The 11,222-nt window shown below is 39.6% G+C and overlaps 1 pseudogene; it reads right to left on the bottom strand.

The window, feature by feature from the left end:
- Window positions 1-562: 562 nt before the first annotated feature.
- On the bottom strand, window positions 563-1,450 carry LOC100426942 (tetraspanin-12 pseudogene; annotated as a pseudogene).
- Window positions 1,451-11,222: the final 9,772 nt, after the last annotated feature.

The raw sequence follows: 11,222 nt of genomic DNA, 5'->3' as shown, positions 1-11,222 counted from the left end.
GCTCTTACAAGTGGTAAGAATATTTTAGTAACCAGCAAAAATCACATGTAGGTATTCACATTCACCAATCTTAAAAGTTTTCTTTTGTGTTATCTATTCACACTGAAAAGCATATATCACCAAGTAATAAAAGTCATTATTACTGTTTGCCTTCTTATGTTAGCAGTTGATTGGTACTTTATATACTACCTGGTAGAAGTAAATCAACATTTACTGTAGTTCCAGTCCCACCATATGTGGCTTATCTACATGGATGCAGAAATGTTGATCAAACCATGCTACCTCAAAACATAACTGTGTTCTGTAAAAAATCTTACACAGGCTATAAAGTGGGTATTACATCTGTCCTAAGCATTATAAAGGGCATCAATTAGTGTCCAGCTGGTGACATAACATAATAACTTTTTTCTTCATTTATAAGGGTAGAAAATTATATGCCCAGGCATTCTTTCATAGCAACATGTTTATTTCTACAAATTTCTGAAACAGTTAAGTGTGTACTCAAAAATTCACAAGTCCAATAAAACAAGTTTGTAGTTTCCTTCTTTGGCATTCTTAGTGTTTACTCCATTTCAAAGGGTGTATTAAAGTTGTTTGCCAAGGATATATGTTCAAAGATCCTTGACAGGCTTGGTTTCGACAGTTTTACTGAGTGACATGGGTTGCTGAGAGGAGCTTCAGGAATATCATTTGGTCTGTCTCAGGCTCCCTTCTCTCATAATACAGAGCCCAGAGCTAAGTCGTGGTGAGAATCATGGCCAGGTTTATGTCACTTTAATGGAAATTCCCAGAAACCTTAGCGCCTGTGATTGTTTGGTTCCTTTCAAAAGGAAACATTTTTCTTACCACAATCCTCTTGATAAAGGTCACTGAGATCTTCCTGGTGGGTTTGTTTGGAACATCCTGGGAATTCTCTAGCATAGCAGGATTCTGGGGGCTAGTCCGTCTCTGTCATTTCCAACTAGTCATTGAAACATACCACTCCACAACACTTAAACTCCCACTGAAAACCTTCCAACCATGAGTAAGCCACTGGTATCCAGGTAAGTCATATTTGCCACTCTGACTTTCAAAGTGACTACATCTAACCACTGTACTGGAATCATACACTTCTCTTCATATGTCCAAATGCCACTAGCCAGATCTGCACAAAAAATGACAAGTAAACTTCCAAAGTACCACGCAAGTGGCACAGGATTTTTTCTCTGTTCCACAATATCCTGACATCCCCACAATAATAAGGAAAAGAGCAAATAGCAATCATGACCAGGTGAGTCATAGGAAAGTAGGTCAAGATATCCTCTCCTCCACCTTGTTTCTACAGTTAAAGTCAGAACATTATTAGGTAGTCCCTCATCTAAGCAAAAACTGCCAACACGCTGATGAACATTAACCAAAAAAGCAAATTGAGGGCAGAGAGCAGGCAGTGCATGGAATCTTCTCTGGCCATTATGAGCCCCAGGAGGGAGAAGCCCCCCTCCTCTCACCAGATTATATCCTCATTGTCAAAACAGCAGCAATCATCAGCCCTGGGTTTCATGCCCTACTTCAATCAGACAGTTGGGGTGCATGGCAGAGGCTCATGGGGGCAAGAATGCTTCTCCTGGATTTCTTTTTTTTTTTTTTTTTTTTTTTTTTTTGAGACGGAGTCTCGCTCTGTCGCCCAGGCTGGAGTGCAGTGGCCGGATCTCAGCTCACTGCAAGCTCCGCCTCCCGGGTTCGGGCCATTCTCCTGTCTCAGCCTCCTGAGTAGCTGGGACTACAGGCGCCCGCCACCTCGCCCGGCTAGTTTTTTGTATTTTTTAGTAGAGACGGGGTTTCACCGTGTTAGCCAGGATGGTCTCGATCTCCTGACCTAGTGATCCGCCCATCTCAGCCTCCCAAAGTGCTGGGATTACAGGCTTGAGCCACCGCGTCCGGCCTTCTCCTGGATTTCTGTTTATTCTTGAAGGTGAAAGTGCTCTGTGTGTCTTTATATGTCTAATTCAGAAAGGCCTTTATCTCTTGTTGTAAGAGTGTGCAATGATTTTCTATCTTTGGAAGGCTCAAGGTCTCCATGAGTTTGCAGTCAAGTCACTGGCCAGGGCTGCAGTCTCATATGAAATCTCAACTGGGGAAGAATCCACTACCAAACTCACTCATGTGGTTGTCAGATGGACTCAGTTCATCATGGACTATTAGGCAGTGGTCTTCAGTTTCTCACTGGCTGTTGGCCAAAAGCCTCTCTCACTTTCTTGCTACATGAGCCTCTCCATAGGGCAGGTCACAACATGGCAGAAGGCTTCCCTCAGAATGCGTGAGCCAGGGAGTGAGAGAGAGCACCCAAGAAGGAAGTCACAGTCTTTTTGAACCTAATATCAGAAGTGACACCCCATCACTTCTGCCATAGATGATTCATTAGAAGTAAGTCAATACATGAGCTCACACTCAAGAAGAGAATATTACACAAAGGTGTGAATACCAGGAGTCAGGATCACTGTTGATCATTAGAGGCTGCCTACCCCAGACCTCAAAGAGCATTTATATATGTGGATTATAACTGTCAGTATTATCCACATTGGAAATTAAAACTAAGACATTTTTAATATTCTCATTTATTGATTGATTCATTAAAGATAGCAATGATAAATCCATTGCACGTTAACATAAATAACATTTTAGTATTATTATATTGTTTTTTGGCCTCATGGACTCCTGAGAGAGAACTGCTCTTTAAGTGTCAATTTGTTTCAGAATATGAAAGCACATAATGCAAGTCAAAACTTATAAAGTTAAATTTATTTGCTTTGGTTTAATATACCCACATATGAAATAAAAGCTATGAAATGTGTTAAAATTATAGCAAAATTCACTGCATGTTGATAGGTTTACTTCTTGCTTTACTAACAAATGCATTTATTTGCCTATAACATGAAAGACCGTTCCTTATCTTCTTTATAATCTACCTATATTAAAGGTTCTGGGTCTTACCAAAATAATTTTCTGAACTTTATATTGACTTTATCAAGACTTTTATTAAAAATAACAACAACCAAACGAAGATTCTTCACTTACAGAATAACTAAGTTGTTTTTCAATTCATGTCACCTTCTATGTTTACTTTCAAATATTGTATTGTCTTTTTGATTAAATACTTAGCCAAGTACAGTTTCTCAGTTACCCGGGAGACTATCTTAGCCCAGTGTCCAAATTTCCTCTTACAAATTCTTTTTGTAGCTAGTCAAAATTGGATTCTAAATACAGAAAAAAAAAATAAAACTTTCAGGATCTCTCTTATACCTAAAACTATTTTTCTAGTTCCTTGGAAAATCACAAAGATTTATTCTTTTAGCTTATAAAAAGAAAGATATTAGAAATAATTAGTTTTTTTTTTTTTTCTTTTTGAGATAGAGTCTTGCTCTGTTGCCAGGCTGGAGTGCAGTGGCACAATCTCGGCTCACTGCAACCTCTACCTCCCGGGTTCAAGTGATTCTCCTGCCTCAGCCTCCTGGGTAGCTGGGACTATAAGCATGTGCCACCAAACCCAGCTAATATTTTTTGTATTTTTGGTAGAGACGGGGTTTCACCAGGTTGGCCAGGATGGTCTTGGTCTCTTGACCTCATGATCCTCCCAAAGTGCTGGGATTACAGGCGTGAGCCACCATGCCCAGCCAGAAATAATTAGATTTATTTGATGTCCGTCTACTATAACAGTTACATGGAAAGAGTTGTCAAATCAGAAAAGACACCCAATCTGCCCTAGGCTAAATTTGCATAGGTAAATGCATAGGTAAAATGATATGCAAATGCATACATTTGCATAGGTAAAATGATGTTTGTATAAATATTTCCAAAATTATATATTATATGAGAACTCCCTGGATATTTCTCAATATTCCTTGCTACTGTAATATAATTTTTTCTCTTTTTTATTGTTATTATACTTTAAGTTCTAAGGTACATGTGCAGAACATGCAGGTTTGTTACATAGGTATACATGTGCCATGTTGGTTTGCTGTACCCATCGACTCGTATTTACATTAGGTGTTTCTCCTAATGCTATCCCTCCCCCAGCCCCCATCCCACGACAGGTCCCAGTGTGTGATATTCCCCTCCCTGTGTCCATGTGTTCTCATTGTTCAATGAGAACACATGGACACATGTGTTATGAATGAGAACAAGTGGTTTGGTTTTCTGTCCTTGTGATATTTTACTGAGAATGATGGTTCCATCTTCATCCATGTCCCTGCAAAGGACATGAACTCATCCTTTTTTATGGCTGCATAGTATTCCATGGTGTGTATGTGCTACATTTTCTTTATCCAGTCTATTATTGATGGACATTTGGGTTGGTTCTAAGTCTTTGCTATTGTGAATAGTGCTACAATAAACATACGTGTGCATGTGTCTTCACAGTCGCATGAGTTATAATCCTTTGGGTGTATACTCAGTAATGGCATTGCTGGGTCAAATAGTATTTCTATTTCTAGATCCTTGAGGAATTGCCACACTGTTTTCCATAATGGTTGAACTAATTTACACTCCCACCAACAGTGTAAAAGCATTCCTATTTCTCCACATCCTCTCCAGCATCTGTTGTTTCCTGACTTTTTAATGATCACCATTCTAACTGGCATAAGATGGTATCTCATTGTGATTTTGATTTGCATTTCTCTGATGACCAGTGATGATGAGAATTTTTTGATATGTCTGTTGTCTGCATAAATGTCTTCTTTTGAGAAGTGTCTGTTCATATCCTTTGCCCACTTTTTGATGGGGTTGTTTATTCTTATATTGTAAATTTGTTTAAGTTCTTTGTAGATTCTGGATATTAGCCCTTTGTCAGATGAGTAGATTGCAAAAATTTTCTTCCATTCTGTAGGGTGTCTGTTCATTCTGATGATAATTTCTTTTGCTCTGAAGAAGCTCTTTAGTTTTAGATCTCATTTGTGAATTTTGGCTTTTGTTGCCATTGCTTTTGTTATGTTAGTCATGAAGTCTTTGCCCATGCCTATGTCCTGAATGGTATTGCCTAGGTTTACTTCTTGGGTTTTTACGGTTTTAGGTCTTACATTTAAGTATTTAATCCATCTTGAATTAATTTTTGTATAAGGCGTAAGGAAGCAATCCAGTTTCAGGTTTCTACATTTGACTAGCCAGTTTTCCCAGCACCATTTATTAAATAGGGAATCCTTTCCCCATTCCTTGTTTTTGTCAGATTTGTCAAAGATCAGATGGCTGTAGATGTGTGGTGTTATGTCTGAAGCCTCTGTTCTGTTCCATTGGTCTATCTCTCTGTTTTGGTAGACAGTACCATGCTGTTTTGATTACAGTAGCCTTATAGTATAGTTTGAAGTCAGGTAGTGTGGTGCCTCCAGCTTTGTTCTTTTTGCTTAGGATTGTCTTGGCTATGTGGGCTCTTTTTTGGTTCTATATGAAATTTAAAGTAGTTTTTTTCCAAATCTGTGAAGAAAGTCTGTGGTAGCTTGATGTGGATAGCACTGAATCTATGAATTACCTTGGGCGGTATGGCCATTTTCATGATATTGATTCTTCCTATCCATGAGCATGGAATGTTCTTCCATTTGTTTGTGTCCTCTTTTATTTCGTTGAGCAGTGGTTTCTAGTTCTCCTTGAAGACGTCCTTCACATCCCTTGTAAGTTGGATTCCTGGGTATTTTATTCTCTTTGAAGCAATTGTGAATGGGAGTTCACTCATGATTTAGCTCTCTGTTTGTTATTTGTGTATAGGAATGCTTGTGATTTTTGCACATTGATTTTGTATCCTGAGACTTTGCTGAAGTTGCTTATCAGCTTAAAGAGATTTTGGGTTGACATGATGGAGTTTTCTAAATATACAATCATGTCATCTGCAAACAAAGACAATTCGACTTCCTATTTTCCTAATTGAATACATTTTATTGCTTTTTCTTGCCTGATTGCCCTGGCCAGAACTTCTAATACTATGTTGAATAGGAGTGGTGAGAGAGGGCATCCTTGTCTTGTGCCAATTTTCAAAGGCAATGCTTCCAGGTTTTGCCCATTTGGTATGATATTGGCTGTGTGTGTACCATAAATAGCTCTTATTATTTTGAGATACATTCCATTAATACCTAGTTTATTGAGAGTTTTTAGCATGAAAGCCTGGTTGAATTTTGTCAAAGGCCTTTTCTGCATCTATTGAGATAATCATGTGTTTCTGTCATTGGTTCTGTTTATGTGATGGATTACCTTTATTGATTAGCATATGTTGAACCAGTCTTGCATCCCAGGGATGAAGAAAACTTGATAATGGTGGACAAGCTTTTTGATGTGCTGTGAGGTGTCTCCCAGTCAGGCTACATGGGCAGCAGGGACCCACTTGAAGAGGTAGTCTATCTGTTATTGGAGCTTGAATGCTGTGCTGGGAGAACCATGCTCTCTTCAGAGCTGTCAGGCAGGGACATTTAAGTCTGCAGAAGCTGTCTGCTGTCTTTCATTCAGATATGCCCTACCCCCAGAGGTATAATCTAGAGAGGCAGTAGGCCTTGCTGAGCTGCGGTGGGCTCCACCCAGTTCAAGGTTCCCTGCTGCTTTGTTTACACTGTGAGCATAGAACCACCTACTGAAGCCTCAGCAATGGCAGACACCCCTGCCCTCTCCAGCATCTGAGGTGGATCTCAGGCTGCTGCACTAGCAGCAAGCAAGCCTCTGTGGGCTTGGGATTTGCTGAGCCAGGCACTGGAGGAAATCTCCTGGTCTGCCAGTTGCGAAAACCATGGGAAAAACACAGTATTTGAACAGGAGTGTACTGTTCCTCCAGGTACAGTCACTCACGGTTTCCCTTGGCTAGGAAAGGGAAATTCCCCTGACCTCTTGTGCTTCCTGGGTGAGGCAATGTCAAGCCCTGCTGCGGCTCACCCTCTGTGGGCTGCACCCAGTATCCAACCAGTCTCAATGAGATGAACCAGGTACCTCACTTGGGAATGCAGAAATCACCCATCTTCTGCGTCAATCTCGCTGTGAGCTGTAGACTGGAGCTGTCCTATTCAGCCATCTTGGAAGTGACCTGTAATAGGATGTTTTACCCTCAGAATAACACCAATCAAAAGTCTAATGATATAGCTCTGCTGCCTTTTCCTATATTTGTCAGAGTCCTAGAGGTAATTTGTCTGATATTAGGTCAACCTTATCTGTAATAATTTTATATATTATTGAAATATTTAATTGGCCACAATCTTACTTCTTTAATTTGAGTAAAGCATCTTCTAGGCCAGTGGCTCTCAAGTTAGGATGCAGATCAGACTATTCTTGGAGTTTTAAAAAAATATAAATGTCTAGCCCTGCCCCTACTCCATACTTACTGAATCTTTTTAATTAATATTCTCAGAAAAAAAAAATGATGTCTCAGGATAATTACATGTTGACCTCAAGATTTTTAAAATTTTTACATGCCTTGAAAGAACCAAATTTCCTCAACAGTTGCATTTTTTATTTTATGAAACATTCATCAGAACTTTTAGGTTTGAAAATTATTAGTTATAAAATAGACCAAGCACAGTGGTTCATGATTATAATTCCAGCACTTTTGGAGCATGAGATGGGCGAATCACTTGAGGTCAGGAGTTGGAGACCAGCCTGGCCAACATGATGAAACCTCATCTCTACTAAAAACACAAAATTAGCCGGGCGTGGTGGCACATGCCTATAATCCCAGCTACTTGGGAGGTTAAGTATGAGAATCGCTTGAGTCTGGGAGGCAGAGGCTGCAGTGAGCTGAGATTGCACCACTGCACTCCAGCCTGGGCAACAGAATGAAATTATGTCTCAAAAAAAAAAAAGTTATAAAATAACTGCAGCCATTAAGCCTCTGTTATGCAAGTGAATGGAGGCAACCCAAATGAAAACAAGCAAAGCCTATTTATCCTGAGCTTGCTATAGCAAAGGAGTCAGCCACCACCACTTGCATTTTGACAGAGACTCAAAGGCAGAGGAGTGGGAGAGCTTTATAGTGGGAAGAGGGAAGGCTTCAAGAGTGCCCTGACTAAAGGCTGTTGGCCTGGGGAAGTTGTAGGTGGGCCAGCTGGAAGTGGGGAATCCTGTGTGATTCGTCTGGGGAACATACTTGGCTTTTTCTGGTTGGTTCTAAAATTGGTAGCAGGGGTGAAAATTAGGGAAACTATCAGTTACGAATCAAGTCCTGGCCATTTGAGGACAGTTGCTTCCAGGGCTATCATTTGATTTATTGGACTGGTTGCTACAGAAAATAGGTTGCTTCTCAGGCTGGTTGCTGCAGTCATGGGTCAGTTCCATTTGTATAGTTTGGTCCATAGAATTGCCTGTCTCATTGTTATTTACAGATAGCTTTTGTTTCATCCAGATACTTGCTTAAAGTTTCTGCTAAAAGCTACAGGTCAGCATTTGTTTCTTCAAAAAAGAACATCACAGTGCCTGCCTTGAGAAAAAGGACTATGCAAACTATGAATACTTCAAAGAATAGTCTTTTAGGTCCAAGACGCTGTGCTGACATTGATTAAACAACTTTTATACCACAGCAGTGGGATGAGTTGGAATTTTCAGAATCATTTTTAGTCTAGAAATAGACAGCTTCTTGAAATTAGACTGCAAACACAAGATCTAACACAAAAATTAATTACATAAGACTGAATAAACTGATGAAGGAAATTTTTTGATAACTGTTTATTTTTTATATTGTTGGTATTGTTTTAGTGGTCTTCCATATGTATATGTAGAATATATAGATATATAGACATAGATATAGATATAGATAGATATAGATAAGTATTCTATCTCTTTCTGAGCTTTCTGGATCCAAAAAAATTAATAAACTCAATATCTGTAAACTCAAGTAAAAATTTTAAAATGATGCCTGATTATTCCTGAACCTCAGATCAGAAATTCTAAATTCTGAGTCCCCTTGCTTTCTGTGGCAACATAGTTATCTACATAGGTTCTTACCAGGATATGATTGGACAAATTGTGCAGCATTAGCTGGAGTGTCACATTTGAGAATAATCCTCACTGAATTCAGCATGATCAGCCACTTTTGAGGAGCAAGGGTTGACTTCACTTATAGAGCTGGTGCATACAAATCCCCCCTGGGAATATGGTCCTTCTTTAAAAGGTCCCATTCTCAAAGGCAGTAAGGAAGATCACTTCCTGGAAAGCCTGGGACCTTAAGAAGACAGGGGTTTGCTCAAATGTATAGGTAGCACAGGTGAAGTCTGGTGGAGACAGTTTCTTGGGTTTGACCTTGTAGTGACAGAGACAGGAGACAGCCAAGTGTCCCCTGCCCCCAGGACTGGTGAAAGCCCACCTTCAACCCTAAAACAGCCTGAAGACTGAAAAACCAGACTGCAGGTCCCAGATGAAGCCTGCCCTTTCCTGACTTATTCTTTCTGTATAATACCCACCTGAGCACTGGGAGGACAGGGTGGAGCCTCTGGAAGTTCATGCCATTTGCAGTGGGGAGGAGCCTGGCCTCTCCTGTTTCTGTGCAGCTCCCTGAGATTCAATCTGTGAGGTGAGAAAGCTGCTAACAGAATTCTCTCTAGCGTTGTTGAGAGTAATTTTCCCTTTTTGCCCAAAAAATCCCATTTTTTCTCACCCTTATATGTGTCTGTGAGCCTAATCGTCCCTGGTTGTGTGACAAGAGCCTTGTTTTAGCTGAACTAAGGAGAAAGTTCCACAACATTTTTGGCACCCAATATGGGGCTTGAGGAAGGGGGAGTAACCTACAAACCAAAAAATCTTTTTTCCTTTCACGTCTAAGCCATTTTGTCCCTGGACTTCTTCTGAGGGTAGAGGAAATTATGCCCCCACCACACATTGCTCCCAGGGGTAGGGAATGTTGGTCTTTCCCTTCTCTTTTTGGGATGGATGAGTGAACCAGTGGCTCCTCAACTCCCCTCTTAAGTTTTCTCCATATTGGAGGAACCCAATGGCATATGAATAAGAGGTTCTTCCCGCAGGCATCTTTCCAACCCTGCACTTTAATTTCCTTTTCCTTTTCTCTACCCTGTCAGCAGTTAACTTTTATGTTAGAGGCTTTTTTTCTTTTTAGAAAATGTTTTACTAGGCCAGGACCCCAACTATCACTGTTTATATTCTCTGTAAAGTTTTAATTTTGAAAAAGAATTTGTGAGGTTGGTCTTAAGGTGTAGCCAATCTGGTGTGCTTTGCATGACTTTTTCTATGGTCAGTAGCAAAGTGTGCTGTAGGCTTTCATTTTGTTTTACATCCTTGAGAGCATGACCTGTAACTATGTAGCAATGTTTTGCTTAGCCTCCACCATTTCACAATGGCAGCTGCATTCACTTTTGGCTTAGGGTATGAGTCCTTTCTGATTTGATATTTGTGCAACCTCTGTATTTGTTGATTCTCTTCCCCTCCACCATGAACCACCTTGGATTTTCGTTTCTCTGAGCCTTTAATAAAATTTGAAAGCCAGAATTATTGGCCACTTGGTGTGGCAAGTGGCTAAAGTCAGGTAATAGGGGATTTACATGGATTTTCTTAAAGAGTGTTCAGCTTAATTAAAAGTGGATATGCAAGATATAGGTATATTTAAAAGACTTTTATCTTTTTCTTTACTTCAACCTTGTTTTGCTGGAAAAGATTTTTTTTTTTTTTTTTTGGTTGACTGAATCATTTTTCTCCATTTTACTTTGCCACTTTTCATGCATGCACAAGAGGAGAGAGACCTCTGTTTTTCTCATGAAACCCCAGGAATTAAAAGCAGATCAATCCCTCTCAAAATCTGTTTTTGACTCCAAGTTATGCTGTCTATTAAAAGGCCTTAAAAACAAAATGTTTTCCTAACACTGTCTTTTAAAGGGCTCCACTCAGAGGCCAATAATCCAATTAGGAGATTGGCAAACAAAAAAATCTTATGGCTGCTGGGTTTCCTTCTGCCTGTCTCTGTAGTTATATATGTGTTGTGTATGTGATGTCTATAAAAAAGAGCTCTAATTAATCAGCCTAAAGGAATACAAGTGCTCGGATCAAATATTTTTTAAAGGGAAAATAAAAGTTCTGGTACCTTTTAGTTCACATGACTTTAATCTTTGAGAAATAAAAACAGCTTTAAAAATTATTGGCAAAATGCAGATATCAAAATGTAAATAGGTAAACTAAATTATGCAGGTAAAATACTAGGTTTGCTAAATGTTTTAAGGTTATAAAGTGCCTTTAAGAATTTTCAACTTGCTGGCTTCACCAATGGTAAGGACTGGGACATATGG

Source organism: Macaca mulatta, chromosome 1 (assembly GCF_049350105.2).
Source record: "Macaca mulatta isolate MMU2019108-1 chromosome 1, T2T-MMU8v2.0, whole genome shotgun sequence".
NCBI lineage: Eukaryota > Metazoa > Chordata > Mammalia > Primates > Cercopithecidae > Macaca > Macaca mulatta.
This window is presented reverse-complemented; position numbering and strand designations above follow the sequence as displayed.